We start from the raw sequence: 17,657 nt of genomic DNA, 5'->3' as shown, positions 1-17,657 counted from the left end.
CCCAAAACAGGGAACACCTGTGACTGAAGAGAGCTGCGTGGAGTTGTCTCTCGAGCTCCCCCACGCACTAACAATGGTTCAGGACTACTGAGCGTGGGGAGGTTCCACCAACGGTCGGCAACGCGTGGGTTCTAACGGAATGCCTAAGCTCGTCTCCCCTGAGGGTTTTCCTAATGTCTCTGTGCCAGGGAATGCTAGGTTTGATTGCAGGCAATCCCAGTGACCGAGGCTGCCTCCTCAAGGTCAGGGAAGGTATTTCCCGGTCTTCCCCGAACAGGGAACACCTGTGACTGAAGAGAGCTGCGTGGAGTTGTCTCTTGAGCTCCCCCACGCACTGACAATGGTTCCGGAATCCTGAGCGTGGGGAGGTTCCACCTACGGTCGGCAGCGCGTGGGTTCTAACGGAATGCCTAAGCTCGTCTCCCCTGAGGGTTTTCCAAATGTCTCTGTGCCAGGGAATGCTAGGGGTGATTGCAGGATATCCCAGTGACCGAGGCTGCCTCCCCAAGGTCAGGGAAGGTATTTCCCGGACTTTCCCGAACAGGGAACACCTGTGACTGAAGAGAGCTGCGTGGAGTTGTCTCTCGAGCTCCCCCACGCACTGACAATGGTTCCGGAATCCTGAGCGTGGGGAGGTTCCACCAACGGTCGGCAGCGCGTGGGTTCTAACGGAATGCTTAAGCTCGTCTCCCCTGAGGGTTTTCCTAATGTCTCTGTGCCAGGGAATGCCAGGGGTGATTGCAGGATATCCCAGTGACCGAGGCTGCCTCCCCAAGGTCAGGGAAGGTATTTCCCTGACTTCCCCGAACATGGAAAACCTGTGACTGAAGAGAGCTGCTTGGAGTTGTCTCACGAGCTCCCCCACGCACTGACAATGTTTCCGGAATTCTGAGAGTGGGGAGGTTCCAACAACGGTCGGCAGCGCGTGGGGTCTAACGGAATACCTAAGCTCGTCTCCCCTGAGTGTTTTCCAAATATCTCTGTGCCAGGGAATGCTAGGGGTTATTGCAGGCAATCCCAGTGACCGAGGCTGCCTCCCCAAGGTCAGGGAAGGTATTTCCCGGTCTTCCCCGAATAGGGAACACATGTGACTGAAGAGAGCTGCGTGGAGTTGTCTCTCGAGCTCCCCACGCACTGACAATGGTTGCGGAATCCTGAGCGTGGGGAGGTTCCACCAACGGTCGGCAGCGCGTGGGTTCTAACGGAATGCCTAAGCTCGTCTCCCCTGAGAATTTTCCTAATGTCTCTGTGCCAGGGAATGCTAAGGGTGATTGCAGGCAATCCCAGTGACCGAGACTGCCTCCCCAAATTCAGGGAAGGTATTTCCCGGACTTCCCCGAACAGGGAACACCTGTGACTGAAGAGAGCTGCGTGGAGTTGTCTCTCGAGCTCCCCCACGCACTGACAATGGTTCCGGAATCCTGAGCGTGGGGAGGTTCCACCAACGGTCGGCAGCGCGTGGGTTCTAACGGAATGCCTAAGCTCGTCTCCCCTGAGGCTTTTCCTAATGTCTCTGTGCCAGGGAATGCTAGGGGTGATTGCAGGATATCCCAGTGACCGAGGCTGCCTCCCCAAGGTCAGGGAAGGTATTTCCCGGACTTCCCCGAACAGGGAACACCTGTGACTGAAGAGAGCTGCGTGGAGTTGTCTCTCGAGCTCCCCCACGCACTGACAATGGTTGCGGAATCCTGAGTGTGGGGAGGTTCCACCAACGGTAGGCAGCGCGTGGGTTCTAACGGAATGCCTAAGCTCGTCTCCCCTGAGAGTTTTCCTAATGTCTCTGTGCCAGGGATTGCTAAGGATGATTGCAGGCAATCCCAGTGACCGATGCTGCCTCCCCAAAGTCAGGGAAGGTATTTCCCGGACTTCCCCGAACAGGGAACACCTGTGACTGAAGAGAGCTGCGTGGAGTTGTCTCTCGAGCTCCCCCACGCACTGACAATGTTTCCGGAATCCTGAACGTGGGGAGGTTCCACCAACGGTAGACAGCGCGTGGGTTCAAACGGAATGCCTAAGCTCGTCTCCCCTTAGAATTTTCCTAATTTATCTGTGCCAGGGAATGCTAATGGTGATTGCAGGATATCCCAGTGACCGAGGCTGCCTCCCCAAGTTCAGGGAAGGTATTTCCCGGTCTTCCCCGAACAGGGAACACCTGTGACTGAAGAGAGCTGCGTGGAGTTGTCTCTCGAGCTCCCCCACGCACTGACAATGGTTCCGGAATCCTGAGCGTGGGGAGGTTCCACCAACGGTCGGTAGCGCGTGGGTTCTAACGGAATGCCTAAGCTCGTCTCCCCTGAGGGTTTTCCTAATGTCTCTGTGCCAGGGAATGCTAGGGGTGATTGCAGGCAATCCCAGTGACCGAGGCTGCCTCCCCAAGGTCAGGGAAGTTATTTCCCTGTCTTCCCCGAACAGGGAACACCTGTGACTGAAGAGAGCTGCGTGGAGTTTTCTCTCGAGCTCCCCCACGCACTTACAATGGTTCCGGAATCCTGAGCGTGGGGAGGTTCCACCAACGGTCGGCAGCGCGTGGGTTCTAACGGAAGGCCTAAGCTCGTCTCCCCTGAGGGTTTTCCTAATGTCTCTGTGCCAGGGAATGCTAGGGGTGATTGCAGGATATCCCAGTGACCGAGGTTGCCTCCCCAAGATCAGGGAAGGTATTTCCCGGACTTCCCCGAACAGGGAACACCTGTGACTGAAGAGAGCTGCGTGGAGTTGTCTCTCGAGCTCCCCCACACACTGACAATGGTTCCGGAATCCTGAGCGTGGGGAGGTTCCACCAACGGTCGGCAGCGCGTGGGTTCTAACGGAAGGCCTAAGCTCGTCTCCCCTAGGGTTTTCCTAATGTCTCTGTGCCAGGGAATGCTAGGGGTGATTGCAGGCAATCCCAGTGACCGAGGCTGCTTCCCCAAGGTCAGGGAAGGTATTTCCCGGTCTTCCCCGAACAGGGAACACCTGTGACTTAAGAGAGCTACGTGGAGTTGTCTCTCGAGCTCCCCCACGCACTTACAATGGTTCCGGAATCCTGAGCGTGGGGAGGTTCCACCAACGGTCGTCAGCGCGTGGGTTCTAACGGAAGGCCTAAGCTCGTCTCCCCTAGGGTTTTCCTAATGTCTCTGTGCCAGGGAATGCTAGGGGTGATTGCAGGCAATCCCAGTGACCGAGGCTGCCTCCCCAAGGTCAGGGAAGGTATTTCCCGGACTTCCCCGAACAGGGAACACCTGTGACTTAAGAGAGCTGCATGGAGTTGTCTCTCGAGCTCCCCCACGCACTGACAATGGTTCCGGAATCCTGAGCGTGGGGAGGTTCCACCAAAGGTCGGCAGCGCGTGGGTTCTAACGGAATGCCTAATCTCGTCTCCCCTGAGGGTTTTCCTAATGTCTCTGTGCCAGGGAATGCTAGGGGTGATTGCAGGATATCCCAGTGACTGAGACTGCCTCCCCAAGGTCAGGGAAGTTATTTCCCGGACTTCCCCGAACAGGGAACACCTGTGACTGAAGAGAGCTGCGTGGAGATGTCTCTCGAGCTCCCCCACGCACTGACAATGTTTCCGGAATCATGAGCGTGGGGAGGTTCCACCAACGGTCGGCAGCGCGTGGGTTCTAACGGAAGGCCTAAGCTCGTCTCCCCTGAGTTTTTTCCAAATATCTCTTTGCCAGGGAATGCTAGGGGTGATTGCAGTCAATCCCAGTGACCGAGGCTGCCTCCCCAAGGTCAGGGAAGGTATTTCCCGGTCTTCCCCGAACAGGGAACACCTGTGACTGAAGAGAGCTGCGTTGAGTTGTCTCTCGAGATCCCCCACGCACTGAAAATGGTTGCGGAATCCTGAGCGTGGGGAGGTTCCACCAAAGGTCGGCAGCGCGTGTGTTCTAACGGAAGGCCTAAGCTCGTCTCCCCTGAGGTTTTTCCTAATGTCTCTGTGCCAGGGTATGCTAGGGGTGATTGCAGGCAATCCCAGTGACCGAGGCTGCCTCCCCAAGGTCAGGGAAGATATTTCCCGGACTTCCCCGAACAGGGAACACCTGTGACTGAAGAGAGCTGCGTGGAGTTGTCTCTCGAGCTCCCCCACGCACTGACAATGGTTCCGGAATCCTGAGCGTGGGGAGGTTCCACCAACGGTCGGCAGCGCGTGGGTTCTAACGGAATGCCTAAGCTCGTCTCCCCTGAGGGTTTTCCTAATATCTCTGTGCCAGGGAATGCTAGGGGTGATTGCAGGATATCCCAGTGACCGAGGCTGCCTCCCCAAGGTCAGGGAAGCTATTTCCCGGACTTCCCCGAACAGGGAACACCTGTGACTGAAGAGAGCTGCGTGGAGTTGTCTCTCGAGCTCCCCCACGCACTGACAATGGTTCCGGAATCCTGAGCGTGGGGAGGTTCCACCAACGGTCGGCAGCGCGTGGGTTCAAACGGAATGCATAAGCTCGTCTCCCCTGAGGGTTTTCCTAATGTCTCTGTGCCAGGGAATGCTAGGGGTGATTGCAGGATATCCCAGTGACCGAGGCTGCCTCCCCAAGGTCAGGGAAGTTATTTCCCGGACTTCCCCGAACAGGGAAAACCTGTGACTGAAGAGAGCTGCGTGGAGTTGTCTCTCGAGCTCCCCCACGCACTGACAAAGTTTCCGGAATCCTGAGTGTGGGGAGGTTCCACCAACGGTCGGCAGCACGTGGGTTCTAACTGAATGCCTAAGCTCATCTCCCCTGAGGGTTTTCCTAATGTCTCTGTGCCAGGGAATGCTAGGGGTGATTGCAGGAAATCCCAGTGACCGAGGCTACGTCCCCAAAGTCAGGGAAGGTATTTCCCGGTCTTCCCCGAAAAGGGAACACCTGTGACTGAAGAGAGCTGCGTGGAGTTGTCTCTCGAGCTCCCCCACGCACTGACAATGGTTGCGGAATCCTGAGCGTGGGGAAGTTCCACCAACGGTCGGCAGCGCGTGGGTTCTAACGGATGGCCTAATCTCGTCTCCCCTGAGAGTTTTCCTAATGTCTCTGTGCCAGGGAATGCTAGGGGTGATTGCAGGCAATCCCATTGACCGAGGCTGCCTCCCCATGGTCAGGGAAGGTATTTCCCGGACTTCCCCGAACAGGGAACACCTGTGACTGAAGAGAGCTGCGTGGAGTTGTCTCTCGAGCTCCCCCACGCACTGACAATGGTTCCGGAATCCTGAGCGTGGGGAGGTTCCACCAACGGTCGGCAGCGCGTGGGTTCTAACGGAATGCCTAAGCTCGTCTCCCCTGAGGGTTTTCCTAATATCTCTGTGCCAGGGAATGCTAGGGGTGATTGCCGGCAATCCCAGTGACCGAGGCTGCCTCCCCAAAGTCAGGGAAGGTATTTCCCGGACTTCCCCGAACAGGGAACACCTGTGAATTAAGAGAGCTGCGTGGAGTTGTCTCTTGAACTCCCCCACGCACTGACAATGGTTCCGGAATCCTGAGCGTGGGGAGGTTCCAACAACGGTCGGCAGCGCGTGGGTTCTAACGGAATGCCTAAGCTCGTCTCCCCTGAGGGTTTTCCTAATTTCTCTATGCCAGGGAATGCTAGGGGTGATTGCAGGCAATCCCATTGACTGAGGCTGCCTCCCCAAGGTCAGGGAAGGTATTTCCCGGTCTTCCCCGAAGAGGGAACACCTGTGACTGAAGAGAGCTGCGTGGAGTTGTCTCTCGAGCTCCCCCACGCACTGACAATTGTTCCGGAATCCTGAGCGTGGGGAGGTTCCACCAAAGGTCGGCAGCGCGTGGGTTCTAACGGAATGCCTAAGCTCGTCTCCCCTGAGGGTGTTCCTAATGTCTCTGTGTCAGGGAATGCTAGGGGTGATTGCAGGCAATCCCAGTGACCGAGGCTGCCTCCCCAATGTCAGGGAAGGTATTTCCCGAACTTCCCCGAACAGGGAACACCTGTGAATGAAGAGAGCTGCGTGGAGTTGTCTCTCGAGCTCCCCCACGCACTGACAATGGTTCCGGAATCCTGAGCGTGGGGAGGTTCCACCAACGGTCGGGAGCGCGTGGGTTCTAACGGAAGGCCTAAGCTCGTCTCCCCTGAGGCTTTTCCTAATATCTCTGTGCCAGGGAATGCTAGGGGTGATTGCAGGCAATCCCAGTGACCGAGGCTGCCTCCCCAAAGTCAGGGAAGGTATTTCCCGGACTTCCCCGAACAGGGAACACCTGTGACTGAAGAGAGCTGCGTGGAGTTGTCTCTCGAGCTCCCCCACGCACTGAAAATGGTTCCGGAATCCTGAGCGTGGGGAGGTTCCACCAACGGTCGGCAGCGCGTGAGTTCTAACGGAATGCCTAAGCTCGTCTCCCCTGAGGGTTTTCCTAATGTCTCTGTGCCAGGGAATGCTAGGGGTGATTGCAGGCAATCCCAGTTACCGAGGCTGCCTCCCCAAAGTAAGGGAAGGTATTTCCCGGACTTACCTGAACAGGGAACACCTGTGACTTAGGAGAGCTGCGTGGAGTTGTCTCTCGAGCTCCCCCACGCACTGACAATGTTTCCGGAATCCTGAGCGTGGGGAGGTTCCACCAACGGTCGGCAGCGCGTGGGTTCTAACGGAATGCCTAAGCTCGTCTCCCCTGAGGGTTTTCCTAATATCTCTGTGCCAGGGAATGCTAGGGGTGATTGCAGGATATCCCAGTGACCGAGGCTGCCTCCCCAAGGTCAGGGAAGCTATTTCCCGGACTTCCCCGAACAGGGAACACCTGTGACTGAAGAGAGCTGCGTGGAGTTGTCTCTCGAGCTCCCCCACGCACTGACAATGGTTCCGGAATCCTGAGCGTGGGGAGGTTCCACCAACGGTCGGCAGCGCGTTGGTTCAAACGGAATGCATAAGCTCGTCTCCCCTGAGGGTTTTCCTAATGTCTCTGTGCCAGGGAATGCTAGGGGTGATTGCAGGCAATCCCAGTGACCGAGGCTTCCTCCCCAAGGTCAGGGAAGGTATTTCCCGGACTTCCCCGAACAGGGAAAACCTGTGACTGAAGAGAGCTGCGTGGAGTTGTCTCTCGAGCTTCCCCACGCACTGACAATGGTTGCGGAATCCTGAGCGTGGGGAGGTTCCACCAACGGTCGGCAGCGCGTGGGTTCTAACGGAAGGCCTAAGCTCGTCTCCCCTAGGGTTTTCCTAATGTCTCTGTGCCAGGGAATGCTAGGGGTGATTGCAGTATATCCCAGTGACCGAGGCTGCCTCCCCAAGGTCAGGGAAGTTATTTCCCGGACTTCCCCGAACAGGGAACACCTGTGACTGAAGAGAGCTGCGTGGAGATGTCTCTCGAGCTCCCCCACGCACTGACAATGTTTCCGGAATCCTGAGCGTGGGAAGGTTCCACCAACGGTCGGCAGCGCGTGGGTTCTAACGGAATGCCTAAGCTCGTCTCCCCTGAGTGTTTTCCAAATATCTCTGTGCCAGGGAATGCTAGGGGTGATTGTAGGCAATCCCAGTGACCGAGGCTGCCTCCCCAAAGTCAGGGAAGGTATTTCCCGGTCTTCCCCGAACAGGGAAAACATGTGACTGAAGAGAGCTGCGTGGAGTTGTCTCTCGAGCTCCCCCACGCACTGAAAATGGTTGCGGAATCCTGAGCGTGAGGAGGTTCCACCAACGGTCGTCAGCGCGTGTGTTCTAACGGAAGGCCTAAGCTCGTCTCCACTGAGGTTTTTCCTAATGTCTCTGGGCCAGGGAATGCTAGGGGTGATTGCAGGCAATCCCAGTGACCGAGGCTGCCTCCCCAAGGTCAGGGAAGGTATTTCCCGGACTTCCCCGAACAGGGAACACCTGTGACTGAAGAGAGCTGCGTGGAGTTGTCTCTCGAGCTCCCCCACGCACTGACAATGGTTCCGGAATCCTGAGTGTGGGGAGGTTCCACCAACGGTCGGCAGCACGTGGGTTCTAATGGAATGCCTAAGCTCGTCTCCCCTGAGGGTTTTCCTAATGTATCTGTGCCAGGGAATGCTAGGGGTGATTGCAGGATATCCCAGTGAACGAGGCTGCCTCCCCAAGGTCAGGGAAGGTATTTCCCGGACTTCCCCGAACAGGGAACACCTGTGACTTAAGAGAGCTGCGTGGAGTTGTCTCTCGAGCTCCCCCACGCACTGACAATGGTTGCGGAATCCTGAGCGTGGGGAGGTTCCACCAAAGGTCGGCAGCGCGTGGGTTCTAACGGAATGCCTAAGCTCGTCTCCCCTGAGTGTTTTCCTAATGTCTCTGTGCCAGGGAATGCTAGGGGTGATTGCAGGATATCCCAGTGACCGAGGCTGCCTCCCCAAGTTCAGGGAAAGTATTTCCCGGACTTCCCCGAACAGGGAACACCTGTGACTGAAGAGAGCTGCGTGGAGTTGTCTCTCGAGCTCCCCCACGCACTGACAATGGTTCCGGAATCCTGAGCGTGGGGAGGTTCCACCAACGTTCGGCAGCGCGTGGGTTCTAACGGAATGCCTAAGCTCGTCTCCCCTGAGGGTTTTCCAAATATCTCTGTGCCAGGGAATGCTAGGGGTGATTGCAGGCAATCCCAGTGACCGAGGCTGCCTCCCCAAAGTCAGGGAAGGTATTTCCCGGACTTCCCCGAACAGGGAACACCTGTGACTGAAGCGAGCTGCGTGGAGTTGTCTCTCGTGCTCCCCCACGCACTGACAATGGTTCCGGAATCCTGAGCGTTGGGAGGTTCCACCAACGGTCGGTAGCGCGTGGGTTCTAACGGAATGCCTAAGCTCGTCTCCCCTGAGGGTTTTCCTAATGTCTCTGTGCCAGGGAATGCTAGGGGTGATTGCAGGCAATCCCAGTGACCGAGGCTGCCTCCCCAAAGTCAGGGAAGGTATTTCCCGGACTTCCTCGAACAGGGAACACCTGTGACTTAAGAGAGCTGCGTGGAGTTGTCTCTCGAACTCCCCCACGCACTGACAATGGTTCCGGAATCCTGAGCGTGGGGAGGTTCCACCAACGGTCGGCAGCGCGTTGGTTCTAACGGAATGCCTAAGCTCGTCTCCCCTGAGGGTTTTCCTAATGTCTCTGTGCCAGGGAATGCTAGGGGTGATTGCAGGATATCCCAGTGACCGAGGCTGCCTCCCCAAAGTCAGGGAAGGTATTTCCCGGACTTCCCCGAACAGGGAACAACTGTGACTTAAGAGAGCTTCGTGGAGTTGTCTCTCGAAATCCCCCACGCACTGACAATGGTTCCGGTATCCTGAGCGTGGGGAGGTTCCACCAACGGTCGGCAGCACGTGGGTTCTAACGGAATGCCTAAGCTCGTCTCCCCTGAGGGTTTTCCTAATATCTCTGTGCCAGGGAATGCTAGGGGTGATTGCAGGCAATCCCAGTGACCGAGGCTGCCTCCCCAAGGTCAGGGAAGGTATTTCCCGGACTTCCCCTAACAGGGAACACCTGTGACTGAAGAGAGCTGCGTGGAGTTGTCTCTCGAGGTCCCCCACGCACTGACAATGGTTCCGGAATCCTGAGCGTGGGGAGGTTCCACCAAAGGTCGGCAGCGCGTGGGTTCTAACGGAATGCCTAAGCTCGTCTCCCCTGAGGGTTTTCCTAATGTCTCTGTGCCAGGGAATGCTAGGGGTGATTGCAGGCAATCCCAGTGACCGAGGCTGCCTCCCCAAGGTCAGGGAAGGTATTTCCCGGACTTCCCCGAACAGGGAACACCTGTGACTGAAGAGAGCTGCGTGGAGTTGTCTCTCGAGCTCCCCCACGCACTGACAATGGTTCTGGAATCCTGAGCGTGGGGAGGTTCCACCAACGGTCGTCAGCGCGTGGGTTCTAACGGAATGCCTAAGCTCGTCTCCCCTGAGGGTTTTCCTAATGTCTCTGTGCCAGGGAATGCTAGGGGTGATTGCAGGCAATCCCAGTGACCGAGGCTGCCTCCCCAAGGTCAGGGAAGGTATTTCCCGGACTTCCCCGAACAGGGAACACCTGTGACTGAAGAGAGCTGCGTGGAGTTGTCTCTCAAACTCCCCCACGCACTGACAATGGTTTCGGAATCCTGAGCGTGGGTAGGTTCCACCAACGGTCGGCAGCGCGTGGGTTCTAACGGAATGCCTAAGCTCGTCTCCCCTGAGGGTTTTCCTAATGTCTCTGTGCCAGGGAATGCTAGGGGTGATTGCAGGATATCCCAGTGACCGAGGCTGACTCCCCAAGGTCAGGGAAGATATTTCCCGGACTTCCCCGAACAGGGAACACCTGTGACTGAAGAGAGCTGCGTGGAGTTGTCTCTCGAGCTCCCCCACGCACTGACAATGGTTCCGGAATCCTGAGCGTGGGGAGGTTCCACCAACGGTCGGCAGCGCGTGGGTTCTAACGGAATGCCTAAGCTCGTCTCCCCTGAGGGTTTTCCTAATGTCTCTGTGCCAGGGATTGCTAGGGGTGATTGCAGGATATCCCAGTGACCGAGGCTGCCTCCCCAATGTCAGGGAAGCTATTTCCCGGACTTCCCCGAACAGGGAACACCTGTGACTGAAGAGAGCTGCGTGGAGTTGTCTCTCGAGCTCCCCCACGCACTGACAATTTTTCCGGAATCCTGAGCGTGGGGAGGTTCCACCAACGGACGGCAGCGCGTGGGTTCTAACGGAGTGCATAAGCTCGTCTCCCCTGAGGGTTTTCCTAATGTCTCTGTGCCAGGGAATGCTAGGGGTGATTGCAGGATATCCCAGGGACCGAGGCTGCCTCCCCAAGGTCAGGGAAGTTATTTCCCGCACTTCCCCGATCAGGGAACACCTGTGACTGAAGAGAGCTGCGTGGAGTTGTCTCTCGAGCTCCCCCACGCACTGACAATGGTTCCGGAATCCTGAGCGTGGGTAGGTTCCCCCAACGGTCGGCAGCGCGTGGGTTCTAACGGAATGCCTAAGCTCGTCTCCCCTGAGGGTTTTCCTAATGTCTCTGTGCCAGGGAATGCTACGGGTGATTGCAGGATATCCCAGGGACCGAGGCTGCCTCCCCAAAGTCAGGGAAAGTATTTCCCGGACTTCCCCGAACAGGGAAAACCTGTGACTGAAGAGAGCTGCGTGGAGTTGTCTCTCGAACTACCCCACGCACTGACAATAGTTTCGGAATCCTGAGCGTGGGGAGGTTCCACCAACGGTCGGCAGCGCGTGGGTTCTAACGGAATGCCTATGCTCGACTCCCCTAGGGTTTTCCAAATGTCTCTGTGCCAGGAAATGCTAGGGGTGATTGCAGGATATCCCAGTGACCGAGGCTGCCTCCCCAAGGTCAGGGAAGGTATTTCCCGGACTTCCCCGAACAGGGAACACCTGTGACTGAAGAGAGCTGCGTGGAGTTGTCTCTCGAGCTCCCCCACGCACTGACAATGGTTCCGGAATCCTGAGCGTGGGGAGGTTCCGCCAACGGTCGGCAGCGCGTGGGTTCTAACGGAATGCCTAAGCTCGTCTCCCCTGAGGGTTTTCCTAATGTCTCTGTGCCTGGGAATGCTAGGGGTGATTGCAGGATATCCCAGTGACCGAGGCTGCCTCCCCAAGGTCAGGGAAGGTATTTCCCGGACTTCCCCGAACAGGAAACACCTGTGACTGAAGAGAGCTGCGTGGAGTTGTCTCTCGAGCTCCCCCACGCACTGACAATGGTTCCGGAATCCTGAACGTTGGGAGGTTCCACCAACGGTCGGCAGCGCGTGGGTTCTAACGGAATGCCTAAGCTCGTCTCCCCTGAGGGTTTTCCTAATATCTCTGTGCCAGGGAATGCTAGGGGTGATTGCAGGATATCCCAGTGACCGAGGCTGCCTCCCCAAGGTCAGGGAAGCTATTTCCCGGACTTCCCCGAACAGGGAACACCTGTGACTGAAGAGAGCTGCGTGGAGATGTCTCTCGAACTCCCCCACGCACTGACAATGTTTCCGGAATCCTGAGCGTGGGGAGGTTCCACCATCGGTCGGCAGCGCGTGGGTTCTAACGGAATGCCTAAGCTCGTCTCCCCTGAGGGTTTTCCTAATGTCTCTGTGCCAGGGAATGCTAGGGGTGATTGCAGGCAATCCCAGTGACCGAGGCTGCCTCCCCAAGGTCAGGGAAGGTATTTCCCGGACTTCCCCGAACAGGGAACACCTGTGACTGAAGAGAGCTGCGTGGAGTTGTCTCTCGAGCTCCCCCACGCACTGACAATGGTTCTGGAATCCTGAGCGTGGGGAGGTTCCACCAACGGTCGTCAGCGCGTGGGTTCTAACGGAATGCCTAAGCTCGTCTCCCCTGAGGGTTTTCCTAATGTCTCTGTGCCAGGGAATGCTAGGGGTGATTGCAGGCAATCCCAGTGACCGAGGCTGCCTCCCCAAGGTCAGGGAAGCTATTTCCCGGACTTCCCCGAACAGGGAACACCTGTGACTGAAGAGAGCTGCGTGGAGTTGTCTCTCGAACTCCCCCACGCACTGACAATGGTTTCGGAATCCTGAGCGTGGGTAGGTTCCACCAACGGTCGGCAGCGCGTGGGTTCTAACGGAATGCCTAAGCTCGTCTCCCCTGAGGGTTTTCCTAATGTCTCTGTGCCAGGGAATGCTAGGGGTGATTGCAGGATATCCCAGTGACCGAGGCTGACTCCCCAAGGTCAGGGAAGATATTTCCCGGACTTCCCCGAACAGGGAACACCTGTGACTGAAGAGAGCTGCGTGGAGTTGTCTCTCGAGCTCCCCCACGCACTGACAATGTTTCCGGAATCCTGAGCGTGGGGAGGTTCCACCAACGGACGGCAGCGCGTGGGTTCTAACGGAGTGCATAAGCTCGTCTCCCCTGAGGGTTTTCCTAATGTCTCTGTGCCAGGGAATGCTAGGGGTGATTGCAGGATATCCCAGGGACCGAGGCTGCCTCCCCAAGGTCAGGGAAGTTATTTCCCGCACTTCCCCGATCAGGGAACACCTGTGACTGAAGAGAGCTGCGTGGAGTTGTCTCTCGAGCTCCCCCACGCACTGACAATGGTTCCGGAATCCTGAGCGTGGGGAGGTTCCACCAACGGTCGGCAGCGCGTGGGTTCTAACGGAATGCCTAAGCTCGTCTCCCCTGAGGGTTTTCCTAATGTCTCTGTGCCAGGGAATGCTACGGGTGATTGCAGGATATCCCAGGGACCGAGGCTGCCTCCCCAAAGTCAGGGAAAGTATTTCCCGGACTTCCCCGAACAGGGAAAACCTGTGACTGAAGAGAGCTGCGTGGAGTTGTCTCTCGAACTACCCCACGCACTGACAATAGTTTCGGAATCCTGAGCGTGGGGAGGTTCCACCAACGGTCGGCAGCGCGTGGGTTCTAACGGAATGCCTATGCTCGACTCCCCTAGGGTTTTCCAAATGTCTCTGTGCCAGGAAATGCTAGGGGTGATTGCAGGATATCCCAGTGACCGAGGCTGCCTCCCCAAGGTCAGGGAAGGTATTTCCCGGACTTCCCCGAACAGGGAACACCTGTGACTGAAGAGAGCTGCGTGGAGTTGTCTCTCGAGCTCCCCCACGCACTGACAATGGTTCCGGAATCCTGAGCGTGGGGAGGTTCCGCCAACGGTCGGCAGCGCGTGGGTTCTAACGGAATGCCTAAGCTCGTCTCCCCTGAGGGTTTTCCTAATGTCTCTGTGCCTGGGAATGCTAGGGGTGATTGCAGGATATCCCAGTGACCGAGGCTGCCTCCCCAAGTTCAGGGAAGGTATTTCCCGGACTTCCCCGAACAGGAAACACCTGTGACTGAAGAGAGCTGCGTGGAGTTGTCTCTCGAGCTCCCCCACGCACTGACAATGGTTCCGGAATCCTGAGCGTTGGGAGGTTCCGCCAACGGTCGGCAGCGCGTGGGTTCTAACGGAATGCCTAAGCTCGTCTCCCCTGAGGGTTTTCCTAATATCTCTGTGCCAGGGAATGCTAGGGGTGATTGCAGGATATCCCAGTGACCGAGGCTGCCTCCCCAAGGTCAGGGAAGCTATTTCCCGGACTTCCCCGAACAGGGAACACCTGTGACTGAAGAGAGCTGCGTGGAGATGTCTCTCGAACTCCCCCACGCACTGACAATGTTTCCGGAATCCTGAGCGTGGGGAGGTTCCACCATCGGTCGGCAGCGCGTGGGTTCTAACGGAATGCCTAAGCTCGTCTCCCCTGAGGGTTTTCCTAATGTCTCTGTGCCAGGGAATGCTAGGGGTGATTGCAGGCAAACCCAGAGACCGAGGCTGCCTCCCCAAAGTCAGGGAAAGTATTTCCCGGACTTCCCCGAACAGGGAACACCTGTGACTTAAGAGAGCTGCGTGGAGTTGTCTCTCGAACTCCCCCATGCACTGACAATGGTTCCGGAATCCTGAGCGTGGGGAGGTTCCACCAACGGTCGGCAGCGCGTGGGTTCTAACGGAATGCCTAAGCTCGTCTCCCCTGAGGGGTTTCCTAATATCTCTGTGCCAGGGAATGCTAGGGGTGATTGCAGGATATCCCAGTGACCGAGGCTGCCTCCCCAAGGTCAGGGAAGGTATTTCCCGGACTTCCCCGAACAGGGAACACCTGTGACTGAAGAGAGCTGCGTGGAGTTGTCTCTCGAGCTCCCCCACGCACTGACAATGGTTCCGGAATCCTGAGCGTGGGGAGGTTCCACCAACGGTCGGCAGCGCGTGGGTTCTAACGGAATGCCTAAGCTCGTCTCCCCTGAGGATTTTCCTAATATCTCTGTGCCAGGGAATGCTAGGGGTGATTGCAGGATATCCCAGTGACCGAGGCTGCCTCCCCAAGTTCAGGGAAGCTATTTCCTGGACTTCCCCGAACAGGGAACACCTGTGACTGAAGAGAGCTGCGTGGAGTTGTCTCTCGAACTCCCCCACGCACTGACAATGTTTCCGGAATCCTGAGCGTGGGGAGGTTCCACCAACGGTCGGCAGCGCGTGGGTTCTAACGGAATGCCTAAGCTCGTCTCCCCTGAGGGTTTTCCTAATGTCTCTGTGCCAGGGAATGCTAGGGGTGATTGCAGGCAATCCCAGTGACCGAGGCTGCCTCCCCAAGTTCAGGGAAGGTATTTCCTGGACTTCCCCGAACAGGGAACACCTGTGACTGAAGAGAGCTGCGTGGAGTTGTCTCTCGAGGTCCCCCACGCACTGACAATGGTTCCGGAATCCTGAGCGTGGGGTGGTTCCTCCATCGGTCTGTAGCGCGTGGGTTCTAACGGAATGCCTAATCTCGTCTCCCCTGAGGGATTTCCTAATGTCTCTGTGCCAGGGAATGCTAGGGGTGATTGCAGGCAATCCCAGAGACCGAGGCTGCCTCCCCAAAGTCAGGGAAAGTATTTCCCGGACTTCCCCGAACAGGGAACACCTGTGACTGAAGAGAGCTGCGTGGAGTTGTCTCTCGAACTCCCCCACGCACTGACAATGGTTCCGGAATCCTGAGCGTGGGGAGGTTCCACCAACGGTCGGCAGCGCGTGGGTTCTAACGGAATGCCTAAGCTCGTCTCCCCTGAGGGGTTTCCTAATATCTCTGTGCCAGGGAATGCTAGGGGTGATTGCAGGATATCCCAGTGACCGAGGCTGCCTCCCCAAGGTCAGGGAAGGTATTTCCCGGACTTCCCCGAACAGGGAACACCTGTGACTGAAGAGAGCTGCGTGGAGTTGTCTCTCGAGCTCCCCAACGCACTGACAATGGTTCCGGAATCCTGAGCGTGGGGAGATTCCGCCAACGGTCGGCAGCGCGTGGGTTCTAACGGAATGCCTAAGCTCGTCTCCCCTGAGGGTTTTCCTAATGTCTCTGTGCCTGGGAATGCTAGGGGTGATTGCAGGCAATCCCAGTGACCGAGGCTGCCTCCCCAAAGTCAGGGAAGATATTTCCCGGACTTCCCCGAACAGGGAACACCTGTGACTGAAGAGAGCTGCGTGGAGTTGTCTCTCGAGCTCCCCCACGCACTGACAATGTTTCCGGAATCCTGAACGTGGGGAGGTTCCACCAACGGTCGGCAGCGCGTGGGTTCTAACAGAATGCCTAAGCTCGTCTCCCCTGAGGGGTTTCCTAATGTCTCTGTGCCAGGGAATGTTAGGGGTGATTGCAGGATATCCAAGTGACCGAGGCTGCCTCCCCAAGGTCAGGGAAGGTATTTCCCGGACTTCCCCGAACAGGGAACACCTGTGACTGAAGAGAGCTGCGTGGAGTTGTCTCTCGAGCTCCCCCACGCACTGACAATGGTTCCGGAATCCTGAGCGTGGGGAGGTTCCACCAACGGTCGGCAGCGCGTTGGTTCTAACAGAATGCCTAAGCTCGTCTCCCCTGAGGGTTTTCCTAATGTCTCTGTGCCAGGGAATGCTAGGGGTGATTGCAGGATATCCCAGTGACCGAGGCTGCCTCCCCAAGGTCAGGGAAGCTATTTCCCGGACTTCCCCGAACAGGGAACACCTGTGACTGAAGAGAGCTGCGTGGAGTTGTCTCTCGAGCTCACCCACGCACTGACAATGGTTCCGGAATCCTGAGCGTGGGGAGGTTCCACCAACGGTCGGCAGCACGTTGGTTCTAACAGAATGCCTAAGCTCGTCTCCCCTGAGGGTTTTCCTAATGTCTCTGGGCCAGGGAATGCTAGGGGTGATTGCAGGATATCCCAGTGATCGAGGCTGCCTCCCCAAGGTAAGGGAAGCTATTTCCCGGAATTCCCCGAACAGGGAACACCTGTGACTGAAGAGAGCTGCGTGGAGTTGTCTCTCGAGCTCCCCCACGCACTGACAATCGTTCCGGAATCCTGAGCGTGGGGAGGTTCCACCAACGGTCGGCAGCGCGTGGGTTCTAACGGAATGCCTAAGCTCGTCTCCCCTGAGGATTTTCCTAATGTCTCTGTGCCAGGGAATGCTAGGGGTGATTCCAGGATATCCCAATGACCGAGGCTGCCCCCCAAGGTGAGGGAATTATTTCCCGGACTTCCCCGAACAGGGAACACCTGTGACTGAAGAGAGCTGCGTGGAGTTGTCTCTCGAGCTCCCCCACGCACTGACATAGGTTCCGGAATCCTGAGCGTGGGTAGGTTCCACCAACGGTCGACAGCGCGTGGGTTCTTACGGAAGGCCTAAGCTCATCTCCCCTGAGGGTTTTAATAATGTCTCTGTGCCAGGGAATGCTAGGGGTGATTGCAGGATATCCCAGTGACCGAGGCTGCCTCAACAAGTCATGGAAGGTATTTCCCGGAGTTCCCCGAACAAGGAACACCTGTGACTGAAGAGAGCTGCGTGGAGTTTTCTCTCGAACTCACCCACGCACTGACAATGTTTCTGGAATCTTGAGCGTGTGGAGGTTCCACCAACGGTCGGCAGCGCGTGGGTTCTAACGGAAGGCCTAAGCTCGTCTCCCCTGAGGGTTTTCCTAATGTCTCTGTGCCAGGGAATGCTAGGGGTGATTGCAGGATATCCCAATGACCGAGGCTGCCTCCCCCGTTGAGGGAAGTTATTTCCCGGACTTCCCCGAACAGGGAACACCTGTGACTGAAGAGAGCTGCGTGGAGTTGTCTCTCGAGCTCCCCCACGCACTGACAATGTATCCGGAATCCTGAGCGTGGGTAGGTTCCTCCAACGGTCGACAGCGCGTGGGTTCTAACGGAAGGCCTAAGCTCGTCTCCCCTGAGGGTTTTCCTAATATCTCTGTGCCAGGGAATGCTAGGGGTGATTGCAGGATATCCCAGTGACCGAGGCTGCCTCCCCAAAGTCAGGGAAGGTATTTCCCGGACTTCTCCGAACAGGGAACACCTGTGACTGAAGAGAGCTGCGTGGAGTT

The sequence above is a fragment of the Vicugna pacos genome, unplaced genomic scaffold (assembly GCF_048564905.1).
Source record: "Vicugna pacos unplaced genomic scaffold, VicPac4 SAC-SAT, whole genome shotgun sequence".
Lineage (NCBI taxonomy): Eukaryota > Metazoa > Chordata > Mammalia > Artiodactyla > Camelidae > Vicugna > Vicugna pacos.
The sequence above is the reverse complement of the archived record's forward strand: the minus strand, read 5'-3'. Positions refer to the sequence as shown.